General features: G+C 51.5%; 1 protein-coding gene across 3 annotated transcripts in view; it reads right to left on the reverse strand.

The window, feature by feature from the left end:
• The window catches only part of FOXP1 (forkhead box P1), a 438,146-nt gene extending 435,831 nt beyond the window's left edge, over positions 1 to 2,315 (reverse strand). For 2 of the 3 annotated variants that reach the window (XM_066195730.1, XM_066195729.1), the window contains exon 1: positions 2,212 to 2,315. The gene's annotated coding sequence lies outside the window, so the exon portion shown is untranslated. The remainder of the gene's footprint in view (positions 1 to 2,211) is intronic. The other variant, XM_066195721.1, reaches the window with a different exon arrangement.
• Positions 2,316 to 13,619: the final 11,304 nt, after the last annotated feature.

Consider the following 13,619-nt stretch of genomic DNA (forward strand, 5'->3'; position numbering starts at 1 on the left):
AAGGTTCACTTGTTGGAGGCTGTTTACTTTACTTTTTCCAGAAAAAAAAAAAAAAAAGTGATTTTTTTTTTCCTGTCTCTCATACAATGACTAATCCAAAGACTAAGGGGGAAGAATGCTGCCAATGCAAGATGTTAAAGCTACAATACCTTTTTGCAATGAGATTTTAGCCGACACCTTTTGAATGGTAACTAGTGGAGAGCTTCCTCCCCCAGTGCCCTGGTCCATTCACTATGGCTGGGAGATAGTTCAAACAAAATGTGCAGGGGAAAAGCTTCAGAGCAGAGAAGTTGAAACAAGCAGCCCCGATTTCCCTGTCTTCCCCCAAATCTAGTTGCCGAGGTGCACGGTACCTCCTTGCCCACACTCACTTCTCTGGGAACTTGAGTTATTTCAGGCTCTCTCAAACTTACAAAATGTAAGAGCTTCTCAGCAGTAAGAAAAACTGTAAAAATAATATTAAACCGAGAAAAACGCCTGTTTTCCAAAATATTAAAGCAAGCCATGGATTAACAGCACAGGCAAAAAAGTTTCTTCGATGACATGCTGGCAACTTTGTCTAATTAAGCAGCTGTCACTTGCGACATCAACATTTGGTCAAATCAGGTAAAAATCCAAGTTTTGAAAAACTGTATGGAAAAGAAACACAGTTTAGAGAACTGTTTTAATATTTAGAACCATCCAGGACCCCAGAAATCAGCAGGCTACATGGTGTAGACGACGCGCTACGAGCAGTACACATCCATTACTCACTCCGAGAACAGTTACTAAAAATGAAACCTTAAACTTCTGAGCACAGAAGTTGGGCTCCAGCTTCTCTTACAGAAGCGGCTGAGAGAGCGCTCGCAGGCGGCAGATGCTTCGGGTAGGGACGGGAAGGGCTGCGCGCTGCCGCCGCTGCCAGGCTCGGGGGGAAGCGGAGAGAAAAGGACGGGGAAAAAAAGAAAAAAAAAAAAACAACAAAACAAAAACAAACAAAAAAACCAACCAAACAAAAAAGTAATCTCGCTCGGCTTGGTTCACTCAAAGCAAAAACACGCAATTAAAATCATTACAGCGAAGTGGCAGCAGAAGACTCGCTAAAAGCGCGGCGCTCCGCAGCCCGCCCGGCGATGCTCTCCGGTCATTAATAGTTGCCGGGTGGTGCGGAGGGGACTGCGCTGCGCCCCGCGGAGCCCTGCCCGCGCAGCTGCCCGCACCCCGCTCGCTGGGGTGGGTTTGGGGTTTGTCTTTTTTCTTTTTTTTTTTTGGTTTTTTTTTTTTTTTTCAGGAAAGAAAGAAACCCACAAACCGGCGGGGAGGGGGTGGGGAGGAGGGAGGCGCGGACACGCCGCTCGGCCGCCCTGCAGCGCGCACCCCTCCGCTGCCCGGGGACGCGGCCGCGCAGCGCTGCGCGGGCCGGCAGGTGCGCGGGGCGGCCCTACTTACCGGGCAGCGGCGGCGGCTCCGCGGCGCGCAGCGAGCCGCGGCTCCGTCCCGAGGCTCCGCACCGCGGGGCTGCGCGGGAGGGGGACGTGCGCACACACACGCGCGTGAAGGATGCGCGGTCCGCACCCGCGCAGCGAGAAGTTGCGCCGGGCTGAGCTGGGAAGGCGCGGGTGTTTATTCAAACACTTCGTTTCAAAAAAAAAAAAAAAAAAAAAAGGAAAAAAAAAAAAATAAATGGGGAGGGGGGATGGGCGCAACGCGTCCCAGGGACCCGCGGTGGGGGCGGATGCGCGGCGCGGGGCTCCGCGCCTGCGGAGGGAGCTGCGCGGGCGTAAAGCCGCAACAGGTGCCCGGGGACTGGGGAACGGGCAGCCGGGCACTGCGCGGGGGGGGCGCGGCCCCACCGCAACTTCTTGCCCCGAGTGCCGAAGTTGGGGCGTACGCGTCCCTTGCGCGACGGCGCGGAGGGACCCGGCCGAAAACACGCGGAAAGCACGAGCGGGGATGGGAGGGGGGCGGGACGCGCCGCATCCCACCACGGCGGGGAGTGCGCGCAGCGCGGGGCGGGGGGGAAGTTTCCAAAGTGGGCGGGGAGGGGGTACGGGTGGCCCCGCAGCTCGGGGAGGGGGATCCGCATCCGCGCACCGCCGCCCCACATCCCCCCACACCCCCCGGTACCGCGGCGGCGGTCGGGGAGGGGCGGCCGAGCACGTGGGGCCGGCGGGGGGAAAAGTGCAACAGCCCCGGAGGAGCGGGGAAAGTGTCGGGGGGCGCCGGACTCACCCGCAGGACTCGGCCCTGCCGCTGCCCAGCACGGCGCGGCCGCGGCGCGGGCGGGCGGCGGCGCGGAGCGGCGCGGGGCTGCCTCCGTCCCGTCCCTCCCTCCCGTCCCTCCGGCACGCCGAGCCCGGGCGGCGCGGCGGCGTGCTCCGCCGCTCGGTAAATAACAATAGAGCCCTCCGCCCGGCGCCGCGCCCGCGGGCCCCGCACGCCGCCCCGCCGCGCCCCCGCCCCGCGCCGCCCCGCGCCCCCTCCCCGCCCCGCGCAGCCCCGCGCGGGCGGGCCGGGGGCGGCCCGCGACACCCCCGCGGAGGGAGATGTTGTTATTTTTTGCTGTTGTCAGTCTCTGACGTCACATCCACCTGCTGGGTAAACAAGGCTCGGCGCAAGGGAAAAATAATAATAAAAAAAAAAATAAAATAATAGGAGCGGGGGGTGAAGCGCGCAGGGGGTGAAGGGCGAGAGCCCCGCAGGCGCGGAGCTCCGCGGAGGACAGCCGGGGGGGCGGGGGGGGGCCGGGCCGGGGGAGGCGGGGCGGCCCCACGGGGAAGCGAAAGTGGCGGGGGAGCGCGGTGCGCAGCGCTGCGCATCCCTGCGCACCCCGAGGGACAGCTCAGCGCGCGGGCCGGGGCCGCCCCGTCGGCGGGGGCGCAGCGCTGCGCACCCCGACCAACTTTTCCGCAGCCGCGCGGGGAGCCGCGGGGCGCCAGGCCGGCTGAGCTGAGGGATGCGGGGGACCCCGGAGTGCCTTCCGCGGGTACCCGCGGAGCCGCCTTACCTGCGCGGAGCGGCGAGGCGGGCGCTGCCCGCGTTTCCCCCCGCAGCGCTCGCCGCTGTGGGCGCAAACACCGCTTAGACACACTGCGCGGGTGCGCAGCGGCGCGCACCGGCCGGCGAGCGGGACTGACCGTCCCGAGGGCCGGACTGGATGCGGAGCCGCTCCGCGGGGGTGGGTCCGCATCTCGGTGGGTGCGCGGAGCGGCAGCGCTCCCGGGCCGCGCCGTCGGGGCTCCCGAGGAGAGCGGTGGCAGCGGCCGCGGAGAGAGGGCGAGAGGGGGCAGAGTCGGGACCACCCGGCTGCCCCAGCCCCGCGGCTCCGGCACTCGTGCACCGAGAATTCTAACAGCACCGACGGCCTTCGCGCGGATTTGGAACCTCCGGCGGAGCGGGGGCTCCCTTGCCGGCGGCCGGAGCAGGGGAGGGGAGCGGCCCCGCCGGGCAGCCCCTTGTCCTGCCCTGCCCGGGACCCCGGCCCGCTGCCGGCAGCGCCGAGGGGACGGGGGTCAGTCGTCGGGCGCCCCGCAGGGATGGAGCGCGTCCTGCCCGGCGCTGCGGGCGGGAGTCAGCGGGCGGCCGCGAAGTTACCGAGCGACCGACTCGTTCGGGGAAAAAACTCTTTCCTTGACCCGCCCGGCTTTCTTCCCTGCCTTTGTTTTTTGGGCGATCGCCTGTGGCTGCCCGCAGGACTGACCCGGGGCAGGCGGCGATGGTTTCGCACACTGTCGGGAGCGGTACCGCGGGGCGAACCGCGCCCGCGGGAGCCCCGCGCCGAGCCCAGCCTCTCCCCCGGTCCCGGTCCCCGTCCCCAGCCCGGCCCCGGCGGCTCCGGCAGCAGCGCCGGGCCCGCGGCGCCACCTCCCGGCGGAACGGCGGGAGCCGCTCCGGCAGCAATTAAGACCTGGAATTACCCTAATAGCGAGGTACTTATGCCTAATTCATTATATTTTAAATAATTAAGAGCGGAAAATCGCTGCAAATAAATATTTGCGGAGGTGATGCTCGCGCCGCTGCCGGAGCGGTGCGCTCAGACCGGCGGGGAGCGCTCGGGGCCGCCGCCGGGCGCTGCGGGGCCGGGAACGGGCGAGAGCCGGGAGCGGAGCGTTCAGCATCCCTCTTCTCCAGCCTCGGTACCGCAGGAGACCCCGGGGTTTTTGTGACCGGCGGGACCACTTTAAAAGCAAACATCATTTTCAGCGCGTCTTGTTATATTTTTTATTTCATCTGTTTCTTCAGTAGGAAGGAAAAGTAGCTAAACGTGTTAAAAGAGCATTTTTGAAACCTCTCCCCTATACTGCTGAAAAAAATACTTGTTTTACATTTCATCCTCAAATAAATGCTTATTGGCTACTTCTTCATCTCCCGTTTTTAACTTCACACATCCAAACCAGTATATCAACTCTGTAAAACGTGATTAATTCCACAGACAGTACCAGCGGTGGGACTTCTCCCTCCCCCTCTGCCGATGTAGCTGCTAATTGTACTTGAATTGTTTACTGCTGTATTGTTTTACAAGTGCCTGGAGAAAGATGCTTGATATTCCCACCACCGGCAGAACCATCCCAAGAGCAAATGCTTGGCAGATTTTGGCAGGGATGTACACAGGCTACAACTACAGCTTGTTAGCTAAAAAAAAAAAAAAAATTATGAAGGTGATGACGCCTCTGTAATTATAGGTGTTACTTGTTATAAAGCCAGAATGTTTTCCAAGCTACTGAAATGCCACACCTCCAGTGTCCCAGGAGCCAGGCCTTGGAGTCCTTTCTGCCTTAGTCACTGGTTTATGAGGCTTTGCAGAGCACATCACCAGGCTGCACGGCGAGTTCCTGGCCCACTTGGCACTCCTGCGTAGGTGCAAAGCCCATGTGGGTACTCAGCTGTTATTTTACCTTTTACATCAGACATGAAAAGATGAGATACACACTGTGTACTGCCCGAAAAAGTTGGCGGACATAAAGAGAAATGTACATTGGATTTACAGCCTGGTTTTATGATTACCTGACTTTGTTTCAAATAAGCGCAAGCAGAAGCAGCCCTGTGAGTACCCTCATAGTGCAACTTGAGGCAAAACCCCTTCTTGGCAAGATGGTGGTTGCTGTTTTCCACATTTCTTTGTTTTTGGTGTAGTCAGAGCAAGTCAGATCAGTCTGGCAACAACCAACCTTCAAAAAAGTAGAAAATGCAGCTCTGCCCATTACGTGGTACACGTGCAAGGTAAAATAACTGGACCCTTCTTTTGCTCAGAGAACTTCAAGGGCAGGAAAAGTCAACTTGCCTATGAGGGGGAATTTTAAAAGGTGTAAACATCAGCTTGGAGACCAAGCCCAATGCTCTTGGCAACACTTGCACCAGCTTCAGTGGAAGCAGGATCCATCTGGGGAAGTCCCACAAAGAGATAATGCAACACAGCTAAGATCTCAAGTTGGCTTGTCTGACAAGAGGAAAAGGATAAGTTCTCCCAAATGAGAGCTATAACCAAACCCAGATATATTTTAAAATGAAATATTGTTGTTGGGGAGGGTGTTTTCCAGCATCCCAAATTCTGATCCCTCAGTTGCAAACGCATTTGCATCCTTCATCTGCTTTTGGTATTATACTTTCCCAGTTTCCCTGGCCACAGTAGAAGCCATGTCCTGGCCTGTGCTGGGAGAACAAGCTGGAGCAGAACCGAGTTTCCATGTGCCAGGAGGTGCCTGGCAGGACAGGGCTGCCCTGCAGCCACCCCGAGGGCTGGTGCTGGGCTGGCTGTGGCAGAGCAGGCAGCGAGCAGCACAGCCAGCTTAGTGCTGCCTGTAAGGGAGAGAAATGGCTGTGCTGCCCCACAGCATCACGATCCAGGCAGAGCAGGCTCCAGCCTGGCTCCACACACAGGGCAGCGGGAGTCAGGCACGGAATGAATGACATTTTGCTCTGTTGTGAGTCCAGAGGAGCTCCACTGCAGTCAGAGTTGTTTTGGATCTGCATGGGCAGTGCAGAGACATGAGTCTTGGATTCACCCCAGACTCCTCTGGGTTCCTAGTGGATGGGAAAGGCTCCCCACATCCGTACCCACACTAATCCCTCTTTACTCCTGGAGGTGTCCCTTCAGCTACCACTGTACCAGAAGCCACCCAGAGATAACTTTTCTATAGCACATTTCCATTTGTCCTGAGCTGCCAGCCAATACATATTTCCTTTTCCTGTGGGGGCAATGAATAGCCATTGTATTTGCATTGGACTATTAATCTGCCTGAATTTGGTCGAGATTCTTAAATGAATATTCATGGGAATTAATGTCATTTAATTCTTATTGCTTCCTGAATATAATTACGTGCCGTACGTGAATTGGCAAACGCCACAAGACATCCAATCTTGTTGAAAGTCTATGACCGATTAAACACCACGAGCTGGACACTCGTGCAGTACTGAAGATGCACAAAGCACTGCCAAGATGCAGCTTGACTTCAGGAGAGGAAACCAATAAAAGAGGGAAGATGTACACTGTAGAAAGCAAACACCACCTTGAGGGATAGAAAATACGATTAATAAGGTATTTTAATACAAGCTCTTCCCCAGGTATTTGTCTACATGTAGGGACTGCATTAAACATTTATATTATTTTGAAAAAAGCTTTGTTTCTTCCACTTTCTCACCCACAGAAAAATGTCTTTCAGGGTCTCCTATCCTGGCCTTTTCTGAGAGGCAGCATCTCTTGGAAGACCTTCAGCACATCCTACAAATAAGAAGTGCCCAAGTGCAATCCTCCTTCTCCCAGAAGCCCGCCTGCCAAAGCTCACGCTGTTCCCTGAATAATAAAGCATAATCAGCTCTGTATTAAAGCAAAGCCCGTCCCCAGCATCAGTGCTACCAACCCCTGTCGTAACATAACAAGGACTCTTCCCAAAATATTTGGGCTTGCCCTGTCACAGTGAGAGGCGTTCAAGTTCAGCGCTCTGTCAACAATGCCAGGTGTCTCCTGAACCTCCGGCGCCCGAGCCAAGAGAGAGAGCTCAGAAGCACAGGAATAATCATTATTCACATTACTAAAATGTAACGGAATGTTTAAACAGATAACGTAACACAATCCCTCACAGCAGAAAAAAAAAATACTGTTTATTATTTATCCCTGTCAGATAGAAAATGAACTCAATCTCCTGGAAAGCAAAAGCAAGGCTCCTTTTTTTTTCCTTCTTTCTGCAACTGACAGCCATGAAAAAAATATTCTATTGTGGCAGCTGCGCCCCTTCAAAGGGGCTGATGTTCGCTGTGGTTCTTGATAAACCAACTGGCAAATTTTGGGGGTGAAAAATAAGTGACTTGAAGCCAAACACATCGAAGAAAAAAAAAGCCTTGTGAAATCAAAAATCCAAGAACAACTTCATGTTGAGTCAATCCGAAGATTTCATTTCAATTTTGATTTTAATCCGAAGATTTCATTTCAATTTTGATTTTTTTTGGAGAATAAGAAAAAAGACACACACCCCCTTGCTTGAAAATAAAATTAAAGGACATTTTGAACACAAAGTAGCTTCAAAATGAAAAATCAAAGTGTTTCATGTCAGAAGTGTCAAAACTAACAGCTTCAGCATTTGTCAGAGCTTTTTTGAGTTTTTATAAATGACAAGTTTGGCATGTGTGCACAGACCGTTTTGGTGCTGCTGAATCTGCATTTTTGCATGCAAAAAAAATTGGTCGGGTGATATTTTCTGCGGAGAAACCGTTTGCCATTCCTTTTGTGTGGAGACCAGCAGCACTCTCCCCCCATGGCTGCGCTGTGCAGGAGCCTCACTGACACCTCCAGCTCCTCTTTGGCTTATTAATATTTTACCCTTCAGTTTGCAGGACTCCACAGGCCTGGTCTTTTCCAGGACCAGCTCCCTGGTTAGCGGGAGAAGGTACAAAGGTTAGGAGAGACCGACTGTGCGTCTCCAGCTTGATGTGCTGCTGTGTGACAGGCGGCCACAGACCTATCCTAAGGTGACATTAGGTAATTTATTAGCTTAGTTCATTACTGCTAAGCTCCCTTTCATCGGCTTGCTGCCTTCTCAAAGTGAGGGTTTTCCAAAAATGTTCTATTCCAAAAAGTTGGGAGAGGTTACAGTCAGGTTTGCACCTTATGTGGCAGGAGAGCAGGTGTGGAAAGTGAAGTATGTAGCACCTGAATTAAGATATTTAATTTAAAATCCTAAATTACATAAAAAATCTTAAGTTACATAAATGCTATTGCTATAAAAATGTACCACCAAGCATTTACAATATTAGCAACTGAATATATTCTTGCAAGGAAAGCAGCAGCCACCCAGATTTTGTAGGTCTGCTTCCAGTCGAGCTGACTTTGCTGCAGGTTTGGGACAGTGCCTAGTCCCCTGGGAAGGCAGCAAATAAGATCTTCTGCAGATAGCAGACACCTACCTGCCTTTTGCTACCCAATTTCTGTAACACTTTCTACATCTCCCTGATGACAGCAACGCTTCTTGCTGTATCTTGACAACTTCTAATTAACCCAATCTCAGCATCTCTGAAGCTTTCAGAGAAAAACAGCGTACTTCTCTAGAACAAGAGACCAAATCCAAAACACCATCTCCTCCTCTGACCTCCAGTACAGCCTTTACTCCATAGGGGATACAAACCCCAGGTGATACGTAGTGTGACTCTGCTGAAAGCCAGACCAGCTCCTTCCTTGCCTTCCTGGAAGGCAGCATTGGAAGCCAGCAGAGATGGAAACAGATTTCTAACATCTTGTTGGCATTTCTGGGTCTGCTTAAACTCCTGCTGCAGGAGCACAAGCAAAAATCTCCACGAGGACATGCCACACTTTCAGCTTCCAGTGGAACAAGCAGTCTCATCTCAGGGAATTGGTCTCCTCACTCCCTGCCCTGCTCTTCCCACAAGTTCAGCATTGCCTGTGAAGGAGATGCAGTAATTGCAGCTTTCCCTGTGAAGGGTTTGCTGTTGATGCTGTCTCCAAAGTGTTCTAGGCTGAAGTATTATTTCATCTTAACTTTTTCCACTATTATGACTATTTTTTAATCCAAAAGTCCAACATCAACAAAGATTAAAGCTTTTAGGCTAGTTACATATCTATGAAAACAACAGTCTCCTGTGTCTTGGGAGATAAACACTACCAGCTGCTCTAGTAAACACCAGAAAGGGGAGGGGGGGGGGGGGGGGGGGAAGAGGGTGGCCAGGAGAAGGAAAGGGCTGAATATTAAGTTAGAAATAGCAGAACAGGAAACCAGGAAAGTAAATTGCTGCTGTTTCTGGCTCTGTGGCAGTGAAGAGGTTAAACCCCAGTACGCTGCCATCTCTAGACAGAACTACTTGTTATTGCATTGATAAAACCCCGGGTTGTGTTTTCCTTGTCCATTTTGACCCGTATCTGACGTTAGCATTGCAAATGATGTCTGTTGCTATTCAACTACTCAGAGTGAGCGGACAGAAACAAGACAGAGAGCTTAGCAAAGACGATACTAATGGAAGGGGTGGGGAAAAGTCTGATTTACATGTAATTAATTATTATTTATGTAAAAACCATATCGTTGTGGTGGTTCTTGACATCATTTAAAGCCTCTTTTCAAAAGAGGAGTCTCCCCTGTTAGTGCACTAATCTTTTCTGTGCTGCCAATATGAACTGTGACAACTGATGGCAGCCATGCTGGCCCATCACCATCACTTGCAGGATTCTCATCAACTGCCCAAAGGAGAGGAAGACAAGAATCCTGCCTCCTTCTGAACAGGTGACTTTGCATTACCAGGGCCATGGAACGCTAGCGAATTGTTCAGTGGGAAGTCATGACCCGAGGCCAGCACCATGCAGAAAAAGACAGTTATGCATTGCTATGGTGAAGAAGTTTCAGATTAAATAAATGTATTTTCTTCTGAACTTGTAAAATTATTAACTTATTTATTTGATTTCAGTATCTAATCACAAAATAATTACCTAACCCAGCCCCAAGGTATCTTGGCAATGTTGTTCGAGACACACTCCAGCACAGACAAAAGCTCCCGCGGGGAGACATCAATCATCTTCCCCTACAAATGAAACTGGTCCACAAAAATGAGCGGCACGGCTCCACCCCAGCTCTTTCAAAATTCAGCTGTCTCAGCCAGAGCTCCAGTCCAGCTCCCAGACACATCCCTGCTCACTGGTTTGCACAGGAGCTAGGTCAAACCTCAAGTGCATGGATTACATATGGCAGCATGACCCAATTTATTCAGGCTCTGCTGGACAAAATCTATACAGTGGGAAGTTTATTGACAATGTCTCACTGGTTCCCTCTAATTTGCCAAAGAGGCTGCTGGGCAGGAAACTCTGTTAACCTCAATCATGGTAGGGACAGATTAAAGGGAGTTGGACTCAAAAACAGACAGGTCTCGAGCCACCTTCTTAATAAAGAGAAAAACCCTACAGCACTACTTGGAGCAATTGGATGGGGTGAGAACTTTGGCCGGGGCCTGGGGGCGGAGGCTGGACCGGATGGGATAGACAGTGCTCATGGGGGGGAGAGATGTCACCTGCACTCATGGCATTTCCCTCTGTGCACAGCCCATGTGTCCCAGCACATCTCCCCACCCTCCCTCTCCCCCTCACCCACCGCCAGAACATTTCTGCACACTGCTCTGCCTCCGCCCATGCTGTCAGCTCACGAGGGATACAGTGACACTGGTGGCTGCTGAGACCTCAGCCCGGTCCTGCCCAGCTTTGTGAGGACACCGAGGGTAATTCAGGTTTGCCTGCCACAGGCCAGGTGTACCAAGCCAGAAGCACTGCAGGCAGAAACCTGCCTGAAGGTTCCCACCTACCCTTCTGCCTTTAGACAACAGCACAACACATCATGTTCTCCCACTGTCGCCTCCTTGTCAACTGCTGTGAGCACCAAAGCATAGCTAATCCCACCTGAGAAAGGGTGGAAATCTCCCCTTAAACATATAGTTTTATCCCTAGTGAATAATTTCCAAACAGCACAAAGCAGTATTTCCTTCAACCCTTGCAATCCCAGCTGTGGTAGGATTGCCATCCTGGGTGAAATGGCTTGTCCATTCAGTTTGTGAATGGGCTCAGATACCAGGCAGGCATCCCAGTTGGAAGAAAGAAAGAAAAAAATTGCCCTAACAGAGAACCATCTTCCTCATTGCATTATTTGTTTTGTCAAAAGCAGCAAAAGCTACTGTCATCAGCTTGAGACCAAGCAAACTCAGCTCATGCAGAGCATGCTTGGCATGAGGAAATGTTTTTGTTTCTTGAAGCAGACTCTGAGAAGGTCAGCTTGTCTTGCCTGCCATTCCATTTCAGGCTTTAAATGTTTTTTAATTTTGTTTTTGCAATATTTTTGCCTATGTCATCATCAAAACATTCAATTTTTTGCTTGCTTTGTATTTATTTTGTTGGGGGTTTTTTAAAGTCACCTTTACGATAGGGACAAGTAGGCCAATATCTGTGTATTCCAACGTTCAAACTTGTAAAACTGAATGAGGTCAGTACAGGGACTGTTTTTCCTAGTGAAATCAGAACAATCATAGGGCAGAAATATTTTCAGAGCTACTGAAAACTCTTTATCTGGTCAGTCTAGATACCAGATGTTTTCCTACAAATTCATAGATCTTTTTGGTTCACAACTGCTCTCTGCCGTCCTTGCACATCAAACATCTGCAGAGTCAAGACAGTGTTTTGAACCTCAGAAAAAATTCTGGCTTTCAGGAGGGCTATTTTTTTCTGTTGTGGGTTTTTTTTGGAGAAAAGATACTGTTTTAATGGGAAACCTCACACCCAAGAACCTTGTGGCTGTTTGTTCCTACCCAGGATAATTCTCTGGCCAACACATTACAGCTTCCACCCCGATACTGTCAGAGTCAGAGGCACATTTCCTACAACCCTCTGACTTGGTTAATCACATCAAGTAATTTGTTTATGAAGTTCAATTCTACAAAGCCCAGCTTGGAAGCAGGTATTTATCCTCCCAGATACAAGCACTTCTGCTGTAATTTCTTTTAAAGTCAGAGCTGATCTTTATCTACAAAAGGCTGGAGCAATAAGTATTTGGTGTGTTTAGAAAACATGTCTCTTTCACCACACCTGCAGCCCGGCTGCCAGCTTTCAGTCCTGTGGACTCTCCACAGCTCTGGGAGACTCTGGTGCAGTAAACAAAGTAGTTTTCTCTGAATTCCCATGTCCCAGGTACCTCTCCCAAATGCTTCATGTACTTAGGCCCTAAAGGTCTTCACACAGGCCCTGTTCCCACACCATTTCCAAGGGTTTGGTGGGAGTGGGAGGTGATGGTAGCTGGGTTTTCTTCCACTTCTCCTCTAGATTGTCCTATTAATGACTTTACAAGAGGTGCAGAAGAGCCTTCACTGTTGATCAAGAACAGAAACTCCATTTCAGGAGTTACTCCTAAGATATTTTTCCCCCCATCATTAATGTAAAAGAAAAAATGAAATCCCATCTTTTCAGGCTTCTGCTGAAAAATCGTTACAGCACCCAAACCTGCAGATGTCTTCCCGAGTTGCTTCTACCTGAATGCAAGGCAATATCCCATAAGCCTCTCCCTTGGCATCACTGGTGTTCATGTGGGTCATAGCAATGCCAGTGCTACTGAACAAACAAACTTCAAAGTAAAAAGGAATGCCAGAGCCAGGGAGACATGCCTGGGGGTGAGAGAACTGGGATAATAAACTCACAGCATCACCCTAGTGCCAACAACACGGTACTTTTTGTGCCTCTCATTTGCACCTTGGAATGGTTTCCTAAGCCACCATTTCATTTTGGAGATGAAAGGAACAGGCAAGGGTTAAATTGGAGCCGCCATCCCCCACCCCAGTCTATTCACTGCAGAAGGAAATCTGTCTCTCTCCCACCCCTCAGCATCCTGTCTCTGCTGCCTTGGAAAACACACAAGTCCCTCACGGCTTCCTGAGGGGCAGAGACCTCAGCCTGCTCCCAGCCCTCCTCCGCCCCGGTGCACCCTGCAGCATCCTGGTTTTCCCATGGCAGAGCACCCTTCCTTGAGGGCTCCAGACACAGCAGCTTCTTCCCTCCCACCTGGCCTGGCCAGAGGAGCTGCTCTAGTAGCAACATCTGTCTCCTGGTTTTACCCCAGCAGCTGCTCAAACTTGGCCTTGGGCACAGCGGGTATCCCGCAGCTAACACAACTTTTCCGTCACCAGGGGCTGAATAAAATTCCTAAGTGGCTTCTTCTCTCCCTTGTACCCCTTAACAAGGTCTACCCCACTGGCTCGTTTGGGGTTTTTTTCCCCTCTAGAGTTGATGGGAGCACCCGAAAGGAACTTCAGAGTTCTCCCTCAAGGTCATCCCATCCTCATCCGGTGTGTTCCCCACTGGGTGCCTAAGTTTTTCCATCCCTATGACTCCAAGGAGCCAAGCCATGCTCAGAGCAATCTGAAAGTTGGGAACCCACAGGCAAGTTGCAGTATTAAACCAAGTCACACAAGCCTCACAAAGCAACCCCCAGAGGTCACACAGGGGTCACTGCTTTCCCTACAGGGCCTTTGGCTGCTGCTGAGCACATTTGCTTTAACTGTGTGGAAAGGTCAGCTCCAGAGCCTCAAGTCCTCACCAACAGGCTCAGAAAATGGACCAGTTCAGTTTCCCCTTCAAATACAGGGGATGTGTGGCAGGAGGAGAAGGAGAAGCCAGC

This window comes from Chamaea fasciata, unplaced genomic scaffold (genome assembly GCF_029207755.1).
Source record: "Chamaea fasciata isolate MVZ Bird 193981 ecotype frontalis unplaced genomic scaffold, bChaFas1.0.hap1 SCAF_13, whole genome shotgun sequence".
Taxonomy (NCBI): domain Eukaryota; kingdom Metazoa; phylum Chordata; class Aves; order Passeriformes; family Sylviidae; genus Chamaea; species Chamaea fasciata.